The sequence below is a fragment of the Gavialis gangeticus genome, unplaced genomic scaffold (genome assembly GCF_001723915.1).
Source record: "Gavialis gangeticus isolate Ggan-Ray unplaced genomic scaffold, GavGan_comp1, whole genome shotgun sequence".
Lineage (NCBI taxonomy): Eukaryota > Metazoa > Chordata > Crocodylia > Gavialidae > Gavialis > Gavialis gangeticus.
In genome coordinates this window covers 79,219,143-79,235,242 of record NW_017729024.1, presented here as the reverse complement: position 1 = coordinate 79,235,242, position 16,100 = coordinate 79,219,143, and the positions used below count along the sequence as shown (strand labels likewise).

The 16,100-nt window shown below is 38.3% G+C and overlaps 1 long non-coding RNA gene across 1 annotated transcript in view; it reads right to left on the bottom strand.

Annotated features, from left to right (window-relative positions):
• Positions 1 to 811: 811 nt before the first annotated feature.
• LOC109298218 overlaps positions 812 to 16,100 on the bottom strand; it is a 21,919-nt gene continuing 6,630 nt past the window's right edge. The window contains exons 2-3 of the long non-coding RNA XR_002097538.1: positions 15,536 to 15,537; positions 812 to 826 (exon numbers count right to left, since the gene is read on the bottom strand). This is a non-coding gene — a long non-coding RNA (uncharacterized LOC109298218). The remainder of the gene's footprint in view (positions 827 to 15,535; positions 15,538 to 16,100) is intronic.

Here is a 16,100-nt window from a genome sequence, read left to right as displayed (position 1 = left end):
CTGACTGTCATTGAAATTTAATTGTCCCTGGTGTTGGAGTGATTAGTTTTAACGCCTTACCTTGTCAATGCTTGCACTGGTTTTGGTGGCACCAATAAACAGAATACTTTATCAGCTCTGACACTTATGCCTCAGAGCAAGGATTTAAAATAAACCTAGTTATAGGAAAGAAATATCTTGGCTCCTAAAAAAATAATGGTTTTATCCTTGACCTCTAAGTAAGACCTATAATGAATCCATGAGATTGTTCTAAAAATACATTTTTCATTTACCTAATCAGTGGCTAATTCATGTAGTTCTGGTACAAATAATAAAACAAAACAAATGGTCACCAGGACCAAAAGTTGAAGATTAGACCTGGATCAATGACAGACTGCAGTTGTTTTTCAATAAAAAGTGATGCAATGCACATTCATACACTCTCAATGCATCTACATACGCACATTTACTGTATAGTAATTTAGGTTACTGAGCAGTACAGGCACACATCTACACATGCACACCTGCACTGCACATGGACTATGGTGACTTATGCCGACTTGGGTGTAAATTTGATACCTGTGTCATGTGCAGACACTGGCCTAAAATGTTACTGCACAGTAAATGCATTTGTAGAAATGCCATCTGTTTAGTTATTTAAACATTATTAGGCATATGCCCCACAGGAATGACATCTGGGTTTTTCACATGCAATATAGCAGAACTTCTCATATAGAGATGAGTCCTTTTTTTCACCAGTGAAAAATGCAGATGATAACTTGTACTAAACTTTTAACAACTGGTGCACTTTTACAGAAAACCTGAAATTGAGAAGCACAATGACATGCTGAAATGTTTGTGTTGATCATGTTTTAGATTGGGACACTATGCAGGTTTTATGCTATAGTACAGATGACATTTTAATTCGAATTTTTAGATAGTTCCCACTAGTTCTAGTATCAAAAGATTATAAAGATAGGAGTCTAATGACTAGACTTCTAAATTTGGATTTACGCACCCAAATAAGTACTTCCAATTGTAAATGTTCCAATTGCCCAAACTCAAATACGGGCTCCTATTTTTTAAAATTTTTGGTTAACACTTGGAAGACAGTAGCAAATATATTGGTCTGCTGCTTATGGGAACCAGTAGTCCTCAAACCATGAAAGATCAACAGATCAAAGCTTGGACAAACAAACTCATACCCTAACAAAAACAAAATGTTGTATTGTACCATAAATCTAGCTCTGCAGAGATGAAGAGAAAATAAATGAAGCATGTGACAAATGTTTTCCACATCATTTCAGGCTCTCTTAGAAGATACTTAGATACTACAAAGATAGGGGCTGGTTAAGAACCTATGAAAGACTAAAACAGAAACAGAAAACAGTAGAGACTCAATGAAAGCTTCTAATGGGTGAATTAATAGTTCTAGCAAGATCCTCACGTTCCTGCTCCTAGATGGGATGACTGATTACATTTAGATAACAAGAGTTCAGTGCCTTACAAATATCTAAAATAGATTTAAAAGTTTCTTAATATCAAATACAGAAAAAAATCTCTGGCTATAGGTGTCAATATTAGGTTAATATCACATTACTCTTCCCTCTTGTCTTGTTTGGACTTCTTGGCTAAAGACAGGCCTAGTCACCAATCAAAAGGCATAAGGGTCAAATATTCAACATGGCTGTCCATCTACTTGCAAATAAAATCCTTCAACTAGCACAATTATCCAACCCTCCCCCCCGAACCCCCCAAAAGCATTCTGCATTTTCTGCTACCACCAATGGGGAATCCCCAGAGATGGGATTTTACAGGTATAGCTTGTTTAAAGTACAAAGCCTTTGCTTTCTAGGCTAGGGACAGAAGTTACACCTAAAACACTTTAAGTGATCAGAAACTGGTTTAAACTTGTAACAGAACATAAGTTCAGTGCAAATAAACCAGTTCCAAAATGGCAAAACTGGTTTAAGATAAACCTGGTTGAATGTAGTATCAGATTTGGGCCAAACGAATTCATGGAACTGTTGTCCCAGGCCCCTTCCTGGCTTAAGTTAAATCATCATCCCCCTGCATCCCAGCACACTTTTCGGCCCTGGGCTAGGCTGGGCTGGGCTGTCTGCTCCAGAGAGCAGGGCTGACCCTGCCCCTCTCCTCCCTAGCCAGAGCTCCAGCTGGATGAGAAGGAGGTGGACATTGCAGGCACAGCAGCATCTGCCTGTCTTCACCCTGCCTCATCCTCTCCTCACTCACTGCTTAAGAAGGGATCTCCCCTCTCCTACAGCAGGGACCCCAGAAGCACGGGCCCTAGCCAGCATCTGGCCACGCCACCCCCATGATAGCTAATGCTGAGAGGTTTCTGTGTATGTGTGTCCAATTTCCCTGGAACCAAGACAGACAGAACAGTGTCCACTGAGGGCTTTTTTGGAACTAATCAGCCGATCAGCTGGTAATGAATAGGCGGACATATTAAGGAGCCATCTTTGTGCCAATAGCTGTGTCCATGGTTTGGAGGAAATATTAATTGTTGAAAGTGAAATTGATGTGGGTGTGGATAAAGTGGACAATTTATACAATTGTACAACAATGTTGTTGCAAATCTGAGTGTAGTTCATGTGCTTCTAGGCATTTCAGGGAGGCACCTGTGCTTTCATGATCTGGGATATTAGTGTACAGGCTGGTGATATCCACGGTTGTCCTTAGAAACCTCATGTAAATAATGTTGTTTAATGTGAAAGAGTAATATACAATTCATCCAGTAAAAGGAAATGAATACTCATCTATCTATCTATCTATCTATCTATCTATCTATCTATCTATACGTATATGTTCAATGTTTGCAGTACTACTTTATATATATAGCACGTGCACACGCGCGTGTGTGCGCGCATGTGTGTAAGTATACATCTGGGCTACTCATATATATATTACACATACTCCAGTTAAGAATTTTGTAAGTATTCCCTTATATACATATCTGTACATACATATATGTGTACATACATATGTGTATGTACATACATATATACTGGGGGGGTGTGAAGCGGCCCCTATTCAATTCCGATTTGGCCCAAATCAGGGACAGTGATTCAATTCATTGATTCGGATCACTGTCTCTGATTCAATTCGGCTGAATCCGAATCTGAAGATTCAACGCTGATCCACAGAATCAGTGATCTGGACATACACACAGCTTTAAAAGTTTTTTCTACTACCTTGAGGTAGCAGGTGTGGCTCATGATCGCTGCAATGCTAGGGTGCATGGAGCATCCCATTGGAGTGCAGGGGAGGGGGGTAAAACCACTTCCAGATCTGCCAGGGATCAAACTGGGGGCCCCCCCTGCGCTTCCTCAGCTTGGCAATCAGCCGCTGGGGGATCCTGGGTGGCCCCTCTGACTCAGGAGACACCAGTCACTGAGCCAGAGAGATGCACCCAGAATTCTGGGTCTGCTGCCGAATGCACTGAGGAGCACCCCGTGCTTCTGTCAGACACTCCATGCACCCCAGCATCGCAGCATTCACAAGCCCCTGCTACCTATAGGGATGCAGAAAATACATTAAAAACTGTCTCTATGTCCAAATCTCTAAATCTTTCTGAATCTCTCTGAATCAGTTTGGAGGGTTCTGATTCAATTCAGAGAGATTAAAGGTTCCTCTGATTCTATTTGGATTCAGAGATTCGGCCACCAAATCAGGCCATTTCTCTGCTGAATCAAATCAGGGATCAAAGCTTTGCACAGCCCTAATATATACATACATATATGGAATATATATGAAATTCTTAACTGGAGTATAAATATGGGCCTAATCCTCAAAATATCATGTGCAGAATGTTGGTTCACATCAATACTTTTGTATGTACAAGGACAAACAGCTCAAAAAGCTCTAGTGAGCATTTCCATCACTTTAATTCCATTTGTATATGTACATTTGTGACATTTGAACTTCCATTGAGTACTTTAGGAGTTTACTTTTTTAGAATTCAGATTTTAGAAATGATAGGTAAAATAATAGAATAGCAATTCTGTGATTTGGAATTAAGTGCACAAATATTCTATTATTGTTAAAATTATGTTTTGGAGTTTTTTTTTTATCAAATATAAGAATTTTCGGTAAAAGTTGCCAGTTTCTCTTAAGTGCCATTCTCAGGCTTCTTAAGATGAATTTTCTGTTTTACATTGCTCTGATTAGTGTCCACACTAAGTCCAATTCTAACCTCCCAAATTTTGTCTAAAGAGTTTTCTACTTAGGGGATGAAGAGGCAGCATGAAGCCAGGCAGATACTGCTGTGTCTGCAGTTTCCACCTCCTTCTCAGCCACCTGGAGGAGGATTTTTTTTAAAAAACTACACCACCATACCTGCACTCTACCTGCATTACATAGATGTTATTTTCATCATTTGGACTGAATATCTGGATACACTTATTGATTTCCACCTCTGGTTTAACAACTATCACCTCTCAACCAATTTCTCTCTGGAATACTCCTGGACTAACATCAACTTTCTAGATACCATGATCCATATCTGGGATGGCACCATACCAACCACTACATGCAAAAAACCCACAGGCCACCATACTTACAACCATAAAATTGACAATCATCAACTCACACTTGAACCAATGAAAATAATCATCAAACAGTTACAGCCTATACTTGATAAAGATTAGACCTTGAGAGAACTATTTCCAGCCCCAGCACTCCTGGCTTTCAAGCAAACCCCAAACCTTGGCCAACTCAACATCAGAGCAAACTTGCTGCTATTCAACAGATATTAAATGGTACACAGCCTTGCTTTAAAATAGATTCAAAACCTGTCAGCACATTTCCGCTGCTACATCAATCAACACCTTCCACAATAAACACATCAGAATCCATGGATCCTATTCATATCTTTCCCAAAATGTGATCCATGTCATCGAGTGCATCAAATGCCTTCATGGAAACCATTTGGGTGAAACTAAACTAAAAACTACACACTAGAATGAATGATCAGAGGAAAAAGATTAAAGACAGACACACACAAACACTGTTCACAGAATAACCAGTCACTTTCTGACCTCACTGTCTCCATGCTCAGGGAAAATTTACAAAATGCCTTCAAATTATGAGCAAAAGTTCATAAGCTGGCTGAACACTAAGAACAAAGGACTGAATATCGATACTGACTTCATGGTTTATTATAATCTACCTGACACTAGATAATATTCCTTTGCATTATAGGTGAAAATGTCTCTTTCCTTTTGACAGGTAATCATCTTCCATTAATCAAGCTATTCTTCCTTTTGTGATTTGCTTGTCTGCTATCCCCGGGAATTTCTCTTTTCTCCAGTTTCACAGTCCTGCAAACTACTTTTAATCTTTTTCTTTTCTTGCTTTTCCCTCAGACCTGAAGAAGAATGCATTGCATTCAAAAGCTTGTCTAAATCTATCTCTAGCATGCAGTCAATCCAATAAAAGGGATCACACACAGAAATTGTTGCCTCTTCTAAAGATTTAGGAAGAAACATATATAGTAAAGAAAAAGGATGTGTCGTAAACTAAGATACAATTTCTTTGATATATTCATAAGGTTGTCTAACTGTTATACCTGGTTTGTAAATGCTCAGTGTATCATCAGGGGACAAAACAAGGATGTATCTTACCTCCTCCACATTCTTTGCTAGAGTTTGGACTTTCTACTATAATTAGTACATGCAGTCAGTAAAACCTCTGTAGTGGTTGTCTCTTGAGTATTATGCCTAAGGCCACCAAGGAAAAATGTGATGTATGAAAAGAGAATATGAAAGATTTGCAGTTCACAAGCATGCTACAAAGAAGAGGCCAACTGTGAGTTGCTGCTTATTCTTTCTGTCACAGCCTTTGCTCATTTTACTTTCATAGGGCAGGGCAATTTCCAGTTCAAGATGTTCAGCTGTTAAATTAGAGGTAGTCTCTCCCTTTCACCATCTTACTTTTTACTAATTTGAAATTGGGTAAATTATGTTTTCAGAGATCTCTCTTTCTAGGTACCATATCCAAACACGACATTGGTGACCGTGGTCTTCCACAGATCTCTTCTTTTTGAGGCATACAGAATTCCCAGTGTTGATACACTCATCCATGTAGATAGATTCCTGACATAAGGCTGTCTTCCACAATCTCTCCTTCCTTCAACCTTTACAGTTTCAACCAGACTTTAAATTTCCTCTTTCCTTATAATGTGTCCAAAAAATTCTAGCTGCCTCCTTCTGATGTTAATTGGCAGCTTCCTCCTGCAGCCTGCTTCTAACAAAACATTTTCATTTGTAGTGTGACTTATCCAACATACCTTCAAGATGTGCCTTAAGAACCACATCTCAGTTGCTTCAGTTCTCTTTTCCATACCTGGCAATATTGTCTGGCATTCTGATGCATACATGAGGACTGGTATAACATAGCAATCCAAAGCTCTTAACTTCTTCCCCATAGAAATGTTACTATTTGTCAATATCTTTCTGATTTTCAGAAATGCATCTTTGGCATCTCTATTCCCCGTTTTATTTCATGATCACATTTACCATCTGATGTTATCCAACTTCCCAAGTAGTTACATTTATTGACCTGCCTTATCTGGTTGTTTTCCACTTTGATATTGGATACCAGAATTATCTTCTTCTTTGTAATTACCATGCATTCTGTTTGCCTACAGATAATACTTAGACCCTTCTTCTCACTTTCATTAACAATTTTTTTCTAAAATTCCTTGCAGCTTTTCTTCTGAATCAGCTATTAAGACTGTGTCATCAGCATAACATAAGTTGTTCAAATTCTGTCCTCCAATGACTAGCCCTGGTAAATCCTCAATCTCCCTCTGTATTTTCTCACTGCACAAATTGAACAAGTCAGGTGAAAAAACACAGCCTTGCCTCATGCCTCTCTTAATTTGGATGAAATCACTTAATTCATTTTCTATCTTTACTGTTGCAGTTTGGTCCCAACAGAGGCTTCTTAACATTCTCAAGTCTTTACCATTAATATCCAATTTTTCCAGAATTTCCATTAACTCCTCATGCCTGACCCTATCAAAAGCTTTGGTATAATCAATAAAACACAAGAAAAGGTCTTTCCTCTTTTCTGTTGCCCTCTCCGAAAGCATTCATACCATAAATATAGCATTTCTTGTACCTCAATCTTCAACAAAACCACACTGGACTTTTGCAATCGCTGGTCTTATTCTACTTCTAGCTCTCATCATCAGCACCTTTAATAGGATCTTTGTCACATGGCTCATTAAACTGATGGTTCAATGGAGTTCACATTCAATGGCTCCAGGTCTTTTAGGGAGCACAATAAAGATAGATTTACTGAGGTCCTCAGGTATTTCTCCACTTTCACAAATCTCATTGATAACAGTTGTTAATGTTTTTATACCAAACCTTTCCAAACATTTTATTTGTTCTACTACAATCTCATATGGTCCTATAGCTTTACTGGTTTTCATGCAGTTGATAACTATTCATACTTCTAACTTAAAAGTTTTCAAACTATCCATGTTCTTCTTAATAGATGGCTTTTCTTCTTGACTGTCATGGAATAATTCTTCAGTATATTCTGTCCATAATTTCAATACTTATTCTCATTCCATAATTACATCACCATTTATGGCTTTCATACATACCCTAGGAGTACATTCTCCTTTGTCTGTGATGTCTTTGATATTCCTATACATTGATGTACCATCTTTATCCTTTTGTTTTTCTATCTCTGTACATTTTTCATTAAGCCCTTTTTCCTTTTCTTCATTGCATCTTGATTGAATTTTTTTTTAAGTTTCTTATATTCTTCCATACTACAGGTTTTCATCATTCTCTTTTCTTCCATAGGGTCAAGGATTTCTTCAGTCATCCATTTCTATTTCTTTTGCCCTACTTTTGATGGAATAACCTCCTTGGCTGTTTCAACTAGTGCTTCTTTGAAAATTTCCCAGTTTGACATATTTCCTTCATCTTCAAGTTTTTGAAAATGGTTTTTAACTGCAACTGTGTACTTTCTTTAACCAGATCTTTTCCCACTAGAATTGAGTAATTGAGCTTCTTTGTTGCTTTTGGTTTCTTAAGTTTCTTCGGCCTTATCTTGATGGTGCATACTACAGGTACATAATCACTTCCACAGTCAGCTCCTGGGTAGCTTTTTGATCATTGAACTGCATTCCTCAATCCTCTGTTGATGGTGATGTAATCGATTTGATTTCTAACATTATTTCCAGTCCTTGAGATAATGTTTGAGAGAGAGATTTATTATATCTAAAATGTTCTCAAATACAACAGCCAGGCTTAGGGTCCAGGGTCTATGAAGTATATATATAACAAAAATAGAATACAAAAGAAAATCCATAATTAAAAGGTATATTTCTTAACTGGTAATATTATTACAAACTGTTTTTTCCCTAAGTCTTCGTATGCTAAAAGTATTGGTGATCTTTTCAGATACTGCTGTGGAAACAACTTGATGACTCTCTCATCCTCTCTTTCCCAGATGCATACAGCTGTGTGTGTGTGTATGTGTGTGTGTGCGCACGTACGTGTATTATTCTCTTTGTGGAACATGTTTTCCTGCAGTGGGACAATTAAAGCCAGTACTCCTTTGAAGATATGTGACTACAAAAAGATTTAACTACACTTTAGATGATAAATAAAATATCACTAAGAATATTTTAAGTAATCTTATCACAAATATGACACAGCCTCCTGACTACAGATATCTCTAAATTTACAGTCCCTTTACGGTGCACTGGAAATCAGTTCAACAATAGGAATTATTCAGGAGTTAGAAATGCCTTTGGTTAGATTGGTTCCCATATGGGCTATCATACACGTTCCCATTATGGCCAGCCATGTACCCTTCTGCTGTTTGGAAACAGAAGCTCTGAACAAACAAACAAATCCAGGTAGTTAACCTCATTGCATTGCATATTTCCTTTTATTGTACCATGGCTTCCTTCCTGATTGTCTGCATTGGCCTAAGACATCCCTGGGTTTTGAGCTGGCCACTGCTGGCTCCAGGGTCCTGGACACAGGTGCCCAATGCCCAACCTGCAGGATTAGGCTGAGGACAGTTCTCAGGCTCAATTTGGCTCTTTCAGGCATATGTTTTGGATCTGATGAATTTTATACACCATGCCAAACAACATGGCACAGCAGAAAATGCTGTTTTTGGGATGGGGCATAAAATTCCCCAGATCCTATTCGCACCATTATTTCAATGTCTGTCAGTGCCCCAGATGTGCAAAAAATTGCAAAACTGAGCCCACAGATCCTAATTCAGAAAGCACTTACATACATGTTTAACTTCAAAAATATGTTTAAATCTGATTGAAATCAATGAATTATGCTTAAATATAAACACCTCATAAGTGTTTTCCTGAATAGGAAGAGACTTGAGCAATGCTTACATGCTTTTCTGAGTCATGACCCCAAAGTTAAATTCTTTGGAGCAGCTCTTAGTTCCATACTTCTCTGAATAGTGTCTGAAAGTATTTTTGCTATACAACTAGTTAGCAACATATTTAACATTATTAATACTGAGCAAGTAAAATTCATTTTAGAACATGTGAAACAAGCTAACAGAACGTGAGAATATTATGCACAGCTTGAATTAGGCCTTTTTATTGTGCTATGTTTCCACCTAAATCCTCGACAAGGTCATCAAAAATAATAAAAAGCCAATTTTAAATTAAATATTGGAAACATTTTTAAATTTCAAATACAAAATTAAAAACCACTGAGACAGGTCAAGCAATTAGGAACGTTTTAGTGGCTTATTGTTTACTGTAACCTGTGCCCGTATAAATAATAGTTTATTTAGTTTCATTTATCATGAGTTCTCTTCATATATTTTCAAAAGCATTAGTCTCTCTCCCTCTTCTTCTTCTCTCTTACCCCCCTGCCCCACACACACACAATTACTCTCATTTGTATGGATGTAATTCCTGTTGTTGACGTACTTTGCAGTATATTACAACTGTAGTTCTTAGATTCATAGGACCAGACAGTCATAGATATTTTGGGACTGTCACTGGAAAAAAACAAGATTTAAGCTCCTAAATACATTTTAAAATCTAGATTAGACTAGAAAAGGACAGTCTGTTTCTTTCCAGGTGCCAAGTGTCTCATGCAAAATGCTCAGTTCCAGATAGATGAAGATGCTCAGTACTTGGATGGAATCACTTGGAAATGTATGAGGTTTTCATTGTGGTATCTTAGATAGCATGTGGCAGCTACCAAATGCTGACATATTAATGATGGTCAGTGTTTATTTAAAATTAAAACCCTCTTCAAATGAATGCTCCCAGTGGAAACAGTACAATTTAACTCTTCCGTAAGGTTATAAGTCCTAATGTTTTGTGAACATTGGGCATGTCTACACATGCCCGCGACTGCCCTAGCAAGTACTAAATGAATGCGTAGTAATTGCACAGTCCCTGTAGCACATGGATCATTTCCAACCCTACTGTGCAGTAGCAACAAGCTGCTGTGCAGTAGCATTGGCATCACAGTTCATGCCTGCTGATGCTATGGTGACACAGCATCTCATGTAGACATGCCCACTGAAGGTCAACCATAGCAGAATAATGACTATATCTTTCTTGCCTTAGTTATATGAATAGTCAGACTGCAGTTAATGAGTCTTTGTATAAGAATAAGGAAAGCACGATTTGGTCCCAAAAGTGCTTAGAACTTGTGGGCTCCTGATGGATGGCTACATGATGTATTGGATAATGAATTAGGCTATTATTCCTGCTTAAACCAGGACCTAATATTTGCTCCCTGAAGTTAAGAGGAATTTTGCTTTAATTTTGATGCAAGTTCCTGATCAATATGGATATATTATTAACTTGTGGTAAAAAACCCCCCAGCAACAACTCTTTTTTTTTCAATTTCTTTAAAAAATGCTGAATTATCTTGCTTTCATGATGCTTGGATAATTTGTCCAAAACTGAGGTACTTCCTCTCTCTAAGGTTTATTTTCTGTCAAATTATATGCATTTCCCATGTAAATGACTGAAGGAAAGTTTTAAATATGGCATCAGGGGACTCAATATAAAATGGATCAAGTGGTAAAAATGCTCTGCCTATAATTGCTTATCTTCAAATGAAACCCAAATCTTGATCTAAATTACTTCTCATTGTAGGGTAGTTCAGGGACACCATTAAAATGTCTTTTATGTCTGCTGTAGCCAGTAAATCATCTGTGCTCTCATTTTGCATTTCTAATATATATAATAAATATAGAGATTAATCAAATCTTTGCTGAGTTGATCTGAAGTGGTAAACAAGCCAGAATCTAAATGCATTCTCTTTTTGTGTTTTCTTAAAACCTGATGGGGGATTTAGTATTCTTTATACCCATTAGTACCATCTGGCAGAACAATAGAGATCTCTTAATTTCGGCCTCCTTCTTGTTTTAAATGTAATTATTGTTGAAATGTTAGCACAGGTTTCAAAATGAAAATGAGGAAAATGACAAAAAATAAACGACAGGCAGAAAATTAAAATTCATGAAAGAGATGTCAATCATCTCTGCCAATTAAGCAGCATCATGTAGGGTCTTTGACACACTGTGCATGTGTGTTCTATTGAAGCCTCCCCTTCCAGCTGGATAGCTCAGCCTCCTATTTGTAAATGAAAGATCATTCAACCCAAACTACTCCTTCTCCCCCCACAAATGTAAAGGAACCATAATCTCCATATACTTACTAGCTAATCTTACTAGTCTCAATAGTCATTACATTTCGTGCATAGATTTGCTTTGTCTTTTAGTTTTGCTTTAAATGGCTTGGTAAATTTCCCTTCATGTTTGGTTTCTGGAGATGAGTTTAATTCAGAGACAAGGTACACAAGAGTGGGAAGCAATCTCTTCCTTCCCTGGTACATAATTTGACAACATTTTAAGTCATTGATTTTAGGGTAAAGATAGGGTAAAGGAGTGCTAAAGGGAAAGAGAGGATATCCTGGAATTAGAACGGTCCCCAGAATATCAGCAGTGGAAAATATCTTCACTCAGAGAAATAAAATGTATATATACTCATGTGTTCATTGATTTGTTTTTATATATAGGTCAATGTCCCTGTCAGATGTGTTGTCCAGCATCCTTATGTGAGAAGTGGGCTTCTAGTTTATTGTGTATTCAACATAATGAGCCTTTAGCAATCCCCCCAAAAATGATGAATTGATCATGTCCATCTCTGTTAGGACCAGCCAGATTCTGCATCACTCAACATCTTCAAGTTGAGACGTACCTCACAAGGACAAAGGCTGCGTCCTTGTTGACAACTACTAGTGTCTGAAAAGGCTGCATTTCTACTTGCTAAAATGAATGGATATTGAGAACAAAATTAACAGCAGAGATTGGCATCATGGTTCAGAAATGCCAGTGGAGAGATCTCTAATCTCTACTGTCTGCTGCCAAGAAGGTAAGATCTAGCAAAGGACTTTTAAAGCCCAGGAAATCAAACTACAAAAAATGTCCAATTCTCAGTGGTTTGAACCTAGTAGATTTCTAGCTTAGGGATGTTTATGCAGCCATAGGTGGAAAATATGTAATAAGCCATAGCCTTATTACAGCCATAGGTGGAAAATTCAACTAAAAGCTGATTGTCTTCCTTCTGTGGTGCAGTTCACAGACTGACAGTCTTTGGTAGCAGCATGCAGGAAGGAGTTGAGAGTTTTAGGGAAGAGCTGGGGACAAGAGCCCCCTAAAGCCATTGCAAAGACACGAGGGCTACTGGAGGGTGCCCCTGTCTGCCTTGGTTTCCTAAATTCTGTACAGATATTAGGGAATCTACTAGATTCAGAAGGGAAAATCAAATTACTGCTTCTTTTGCAGACAGCAAATTGGGAAGATGGGGACAGAGTTTTCTTTCCTCCCGTTGAAGAATGTCAGGTGTTTCTTAAGGAGAACATCACAGACACTATGTACCAGAGGGTTTTTGTGCAATTGCTGAGTGGCTCTAAGAAAGGCACAATATACTAAGGCCAGCAAGACCATTGGATATTACTATTCATATAACCAGGAATAGTGACTACTGTAAAACTGTAACTAGTAAAACAAACCACATGGGAGCTTGAGAAAGAGAGACTTCCCAGAGCTACCTGGCCTATGAAACTCCAAGCAGCACACCTCAAGCTCTGTAACAGACTTTTGGAAACAGCTTTCTATCAAGTGCACATGATTTCAAACCATTACTAAAGGGACCAGAATTATTAGAAATTGGCTCTAAGATATGCAAACAGAGAAACACTCTGCTTCTTTATAGGATATTGGATGCATCCAAGGTTTCTATTTTAAAAAAGCTTCTATGCCAGAAGGATGTTTGTACCCAAAAGCTTATAAAGAACAATTTTTTCCAACTATTTAGTTGAGTTAATAAAAGAGATCACATTTACCCAAAGAACACTGGCTCCAAGGTTTCTGGGACTTTGTGTCTGTGAACTGGACTCATGGGGTGCCTGTACATGAGTGAGAAGGCTGCTCCAATGCACTGCAATTAAAGTGGGTTGGAGCAGACAATTAATTGAGTCTGCTGGAGCATGGTAATTACCACCCTCCAGCAGCTTCCTGCATCTCATATATTGGTTTCCCTGCACTTCAAAATGGCAGCAGAAGCACTTGATTTAAAGCTCATATAAAGAACTATAGCTCAAATGCCCCCGCTGCCATTTTGAAGGACGCAGATGCCAATACATGAGACGCTGCAGTGCTTTAATTAAGGCGGCTGTTGGAATCACTCTAACTAAAGTGTTGCACACCACAATCCCCACCCCTGGAGCATGTGTAAAAGTGCCCATGGGTATCTAGCCCTGCATCATGTATTGAGCACAGGCAATGTAAGTACTTCTCACAAGCTACATTTTACACATACATTTGGTTTCCCCAGATAGGTTGGAAAGTAGTGATGCTACATATTAGTATGTATAGGTGTGCTGATGTACATTTGGGCATGTTCAAGTATATTTTTTATAGTAATAGGAGCTTGGATTCCTGTCCACACAAGGGACTGTGTAACAGTATTTGCAAAGCACAATAAAATTTGACAACATTACAGAACTGTTAAGTACCTTGATAGAGGCTGGGGTTAGAAGGCATTTTCATCACCAAACTTATCTTGATGCCATGCTGAACTATGTTAAATAGCCAGGATTCAAACATGAATTTATGTCAAAAGCCTCACCTCCATTAGGGAAATTGCCTATTTCCAAAAATCAGTGCAGATGAATCAATTCTTAAGACAGGCTAGCTGTGAGAAGAAGCAGCCCTAGTTTCTTTGAGCACTTGCTCAGCCTCACCCATGACAATATGTAGTAAGAGAAGCTCAGCAATAAGCAGTTTTCTTTGTGTGGAAGGATCTGTGCTAACCAGAAGGAGGATGTGAGCCAGGGGACAGAGGCTTTGCTGACTCTTGTCCTTGACAGGCTGGGGGTGGTGGCACTGACTCAGTTCTCAGAAAGACCAGACAAGCTGTAGCTTAGGGTAGAGTGCTGCCCTGGAAGAGGTGGGGAGTAAGTGGGGTGCCACAAAGCCCCATGGGATGCTGACAGAATGCAACCTAATGCAAGTCATAATGGCATCTTGTACAGATGTTCAATCCAGCACTGTAACCTACCATACCACATCCATCTAGGGTTATCTTAGAGTGGGATCTACCATTTTTACAATGCTCTATGTGCCCTGACCTTCCGGCACATGGTTATGGCTGTAGAGCACTTTCTGTGTGTTTATCATGCACTAAGGGTAATGTGTGTACCTGGCCTTAAAGACAAAGCTCTCCAGAACACCACAGGTAGTGTTCAATTTAGTGTTTCCTCTGTGCTGGAAACAAAAATAATCTGATTTTATTAGGAGGAGACTAATAAAATTTTGTTCTCTGGGATAGATGAAACACCCGAATCTAAACTTTTTCCCATTGTTATTTATTTCAGACAATTCTGTTTTTTTTCACAGGGAAATGATGGACTGCAGACTGTTTGGAACTGGAAAATATATAACATCAGTAGAAAAAGTCCTTTACTCTTCCTGAAATGCAAGGTGTCTCAGACATTGAGGATAATATGCTGCTATTAGGTTGTTAGATTAAAGTCAATGTGCTAGGTGTTCAGATTCAGGTAATATAAGACACAACAGCTCCTGTAACTGGAAAGATATAATGTGCTAACAAGAGCAAGACTCAACACTTTGCTACTAGGTATTAGACAGAGCATAGGGAAAATATTTGAAAATTATTTGTAAAGGGCTTTGAAAATATATAAATCATACCTACCATACAGCACCTTACCTTCAGCGTTAGCTGCCTACAGGCATATGAATGGGATGATAAAAGTCTCCAGTAATTACTTGTTTGACTCTGATTTACTAGCCCCATTTATACAAATAGGGAGAAATTCAGTGTAGCAGTAACCAGTAATCAATGTTTCTGTTACTTTAAATTAGACATTTTATTGGTGAAGACATCAGTATTGTTATACAGCACAGTTACTCCTCTTACCTAGTACAGAAACTATGCTGTAGTAAAAAGCTTTTCTCAAAGAGCACAAACTACAGCTCTAACTTATACTTTGTGCATTTCCACTGAGTCAGGAGAGAATCCAGAGATTGTGATGCTACTCCAGCTATTATTCCCAAAGGTTCACAAGACAGAAATGAGAGCAAAGAGTGAGACTTAGAGTTACAGTGAAGATGCAGGTAGCTGTGCATGGATCTGTCAACAGAATACAAATTTCCAGGTCTTTTCTTACTGGTTCTTCTGGACTAGATCCTTTAAAATTCCAGAATGCATTGAAAATAGAGGGTATGTGTTTTACATCACTAGATGGCAATTAAATATATGATGATGATTTACTTACCTTCTACATTGTTATTTATCAGGAAAATATTCAAGCTTTTTGCTGGACATGTTCAATGCAAGTTTCAAATCCAGTTTAAAGCTGCTTCATGTGGATACCACAATACCAAAACCGAGGACCAGCAAGACTGCTGCAAAGTGGGGCACAGCACATTCCATTGACGAAGAGGACAAAAGAAAATCAATACATTCTCTTTTGATTACCATTGCGGCTGGACCAGGTTCTCAGTAACTCATCCCACTGCAAGATCTGGTCTAATTA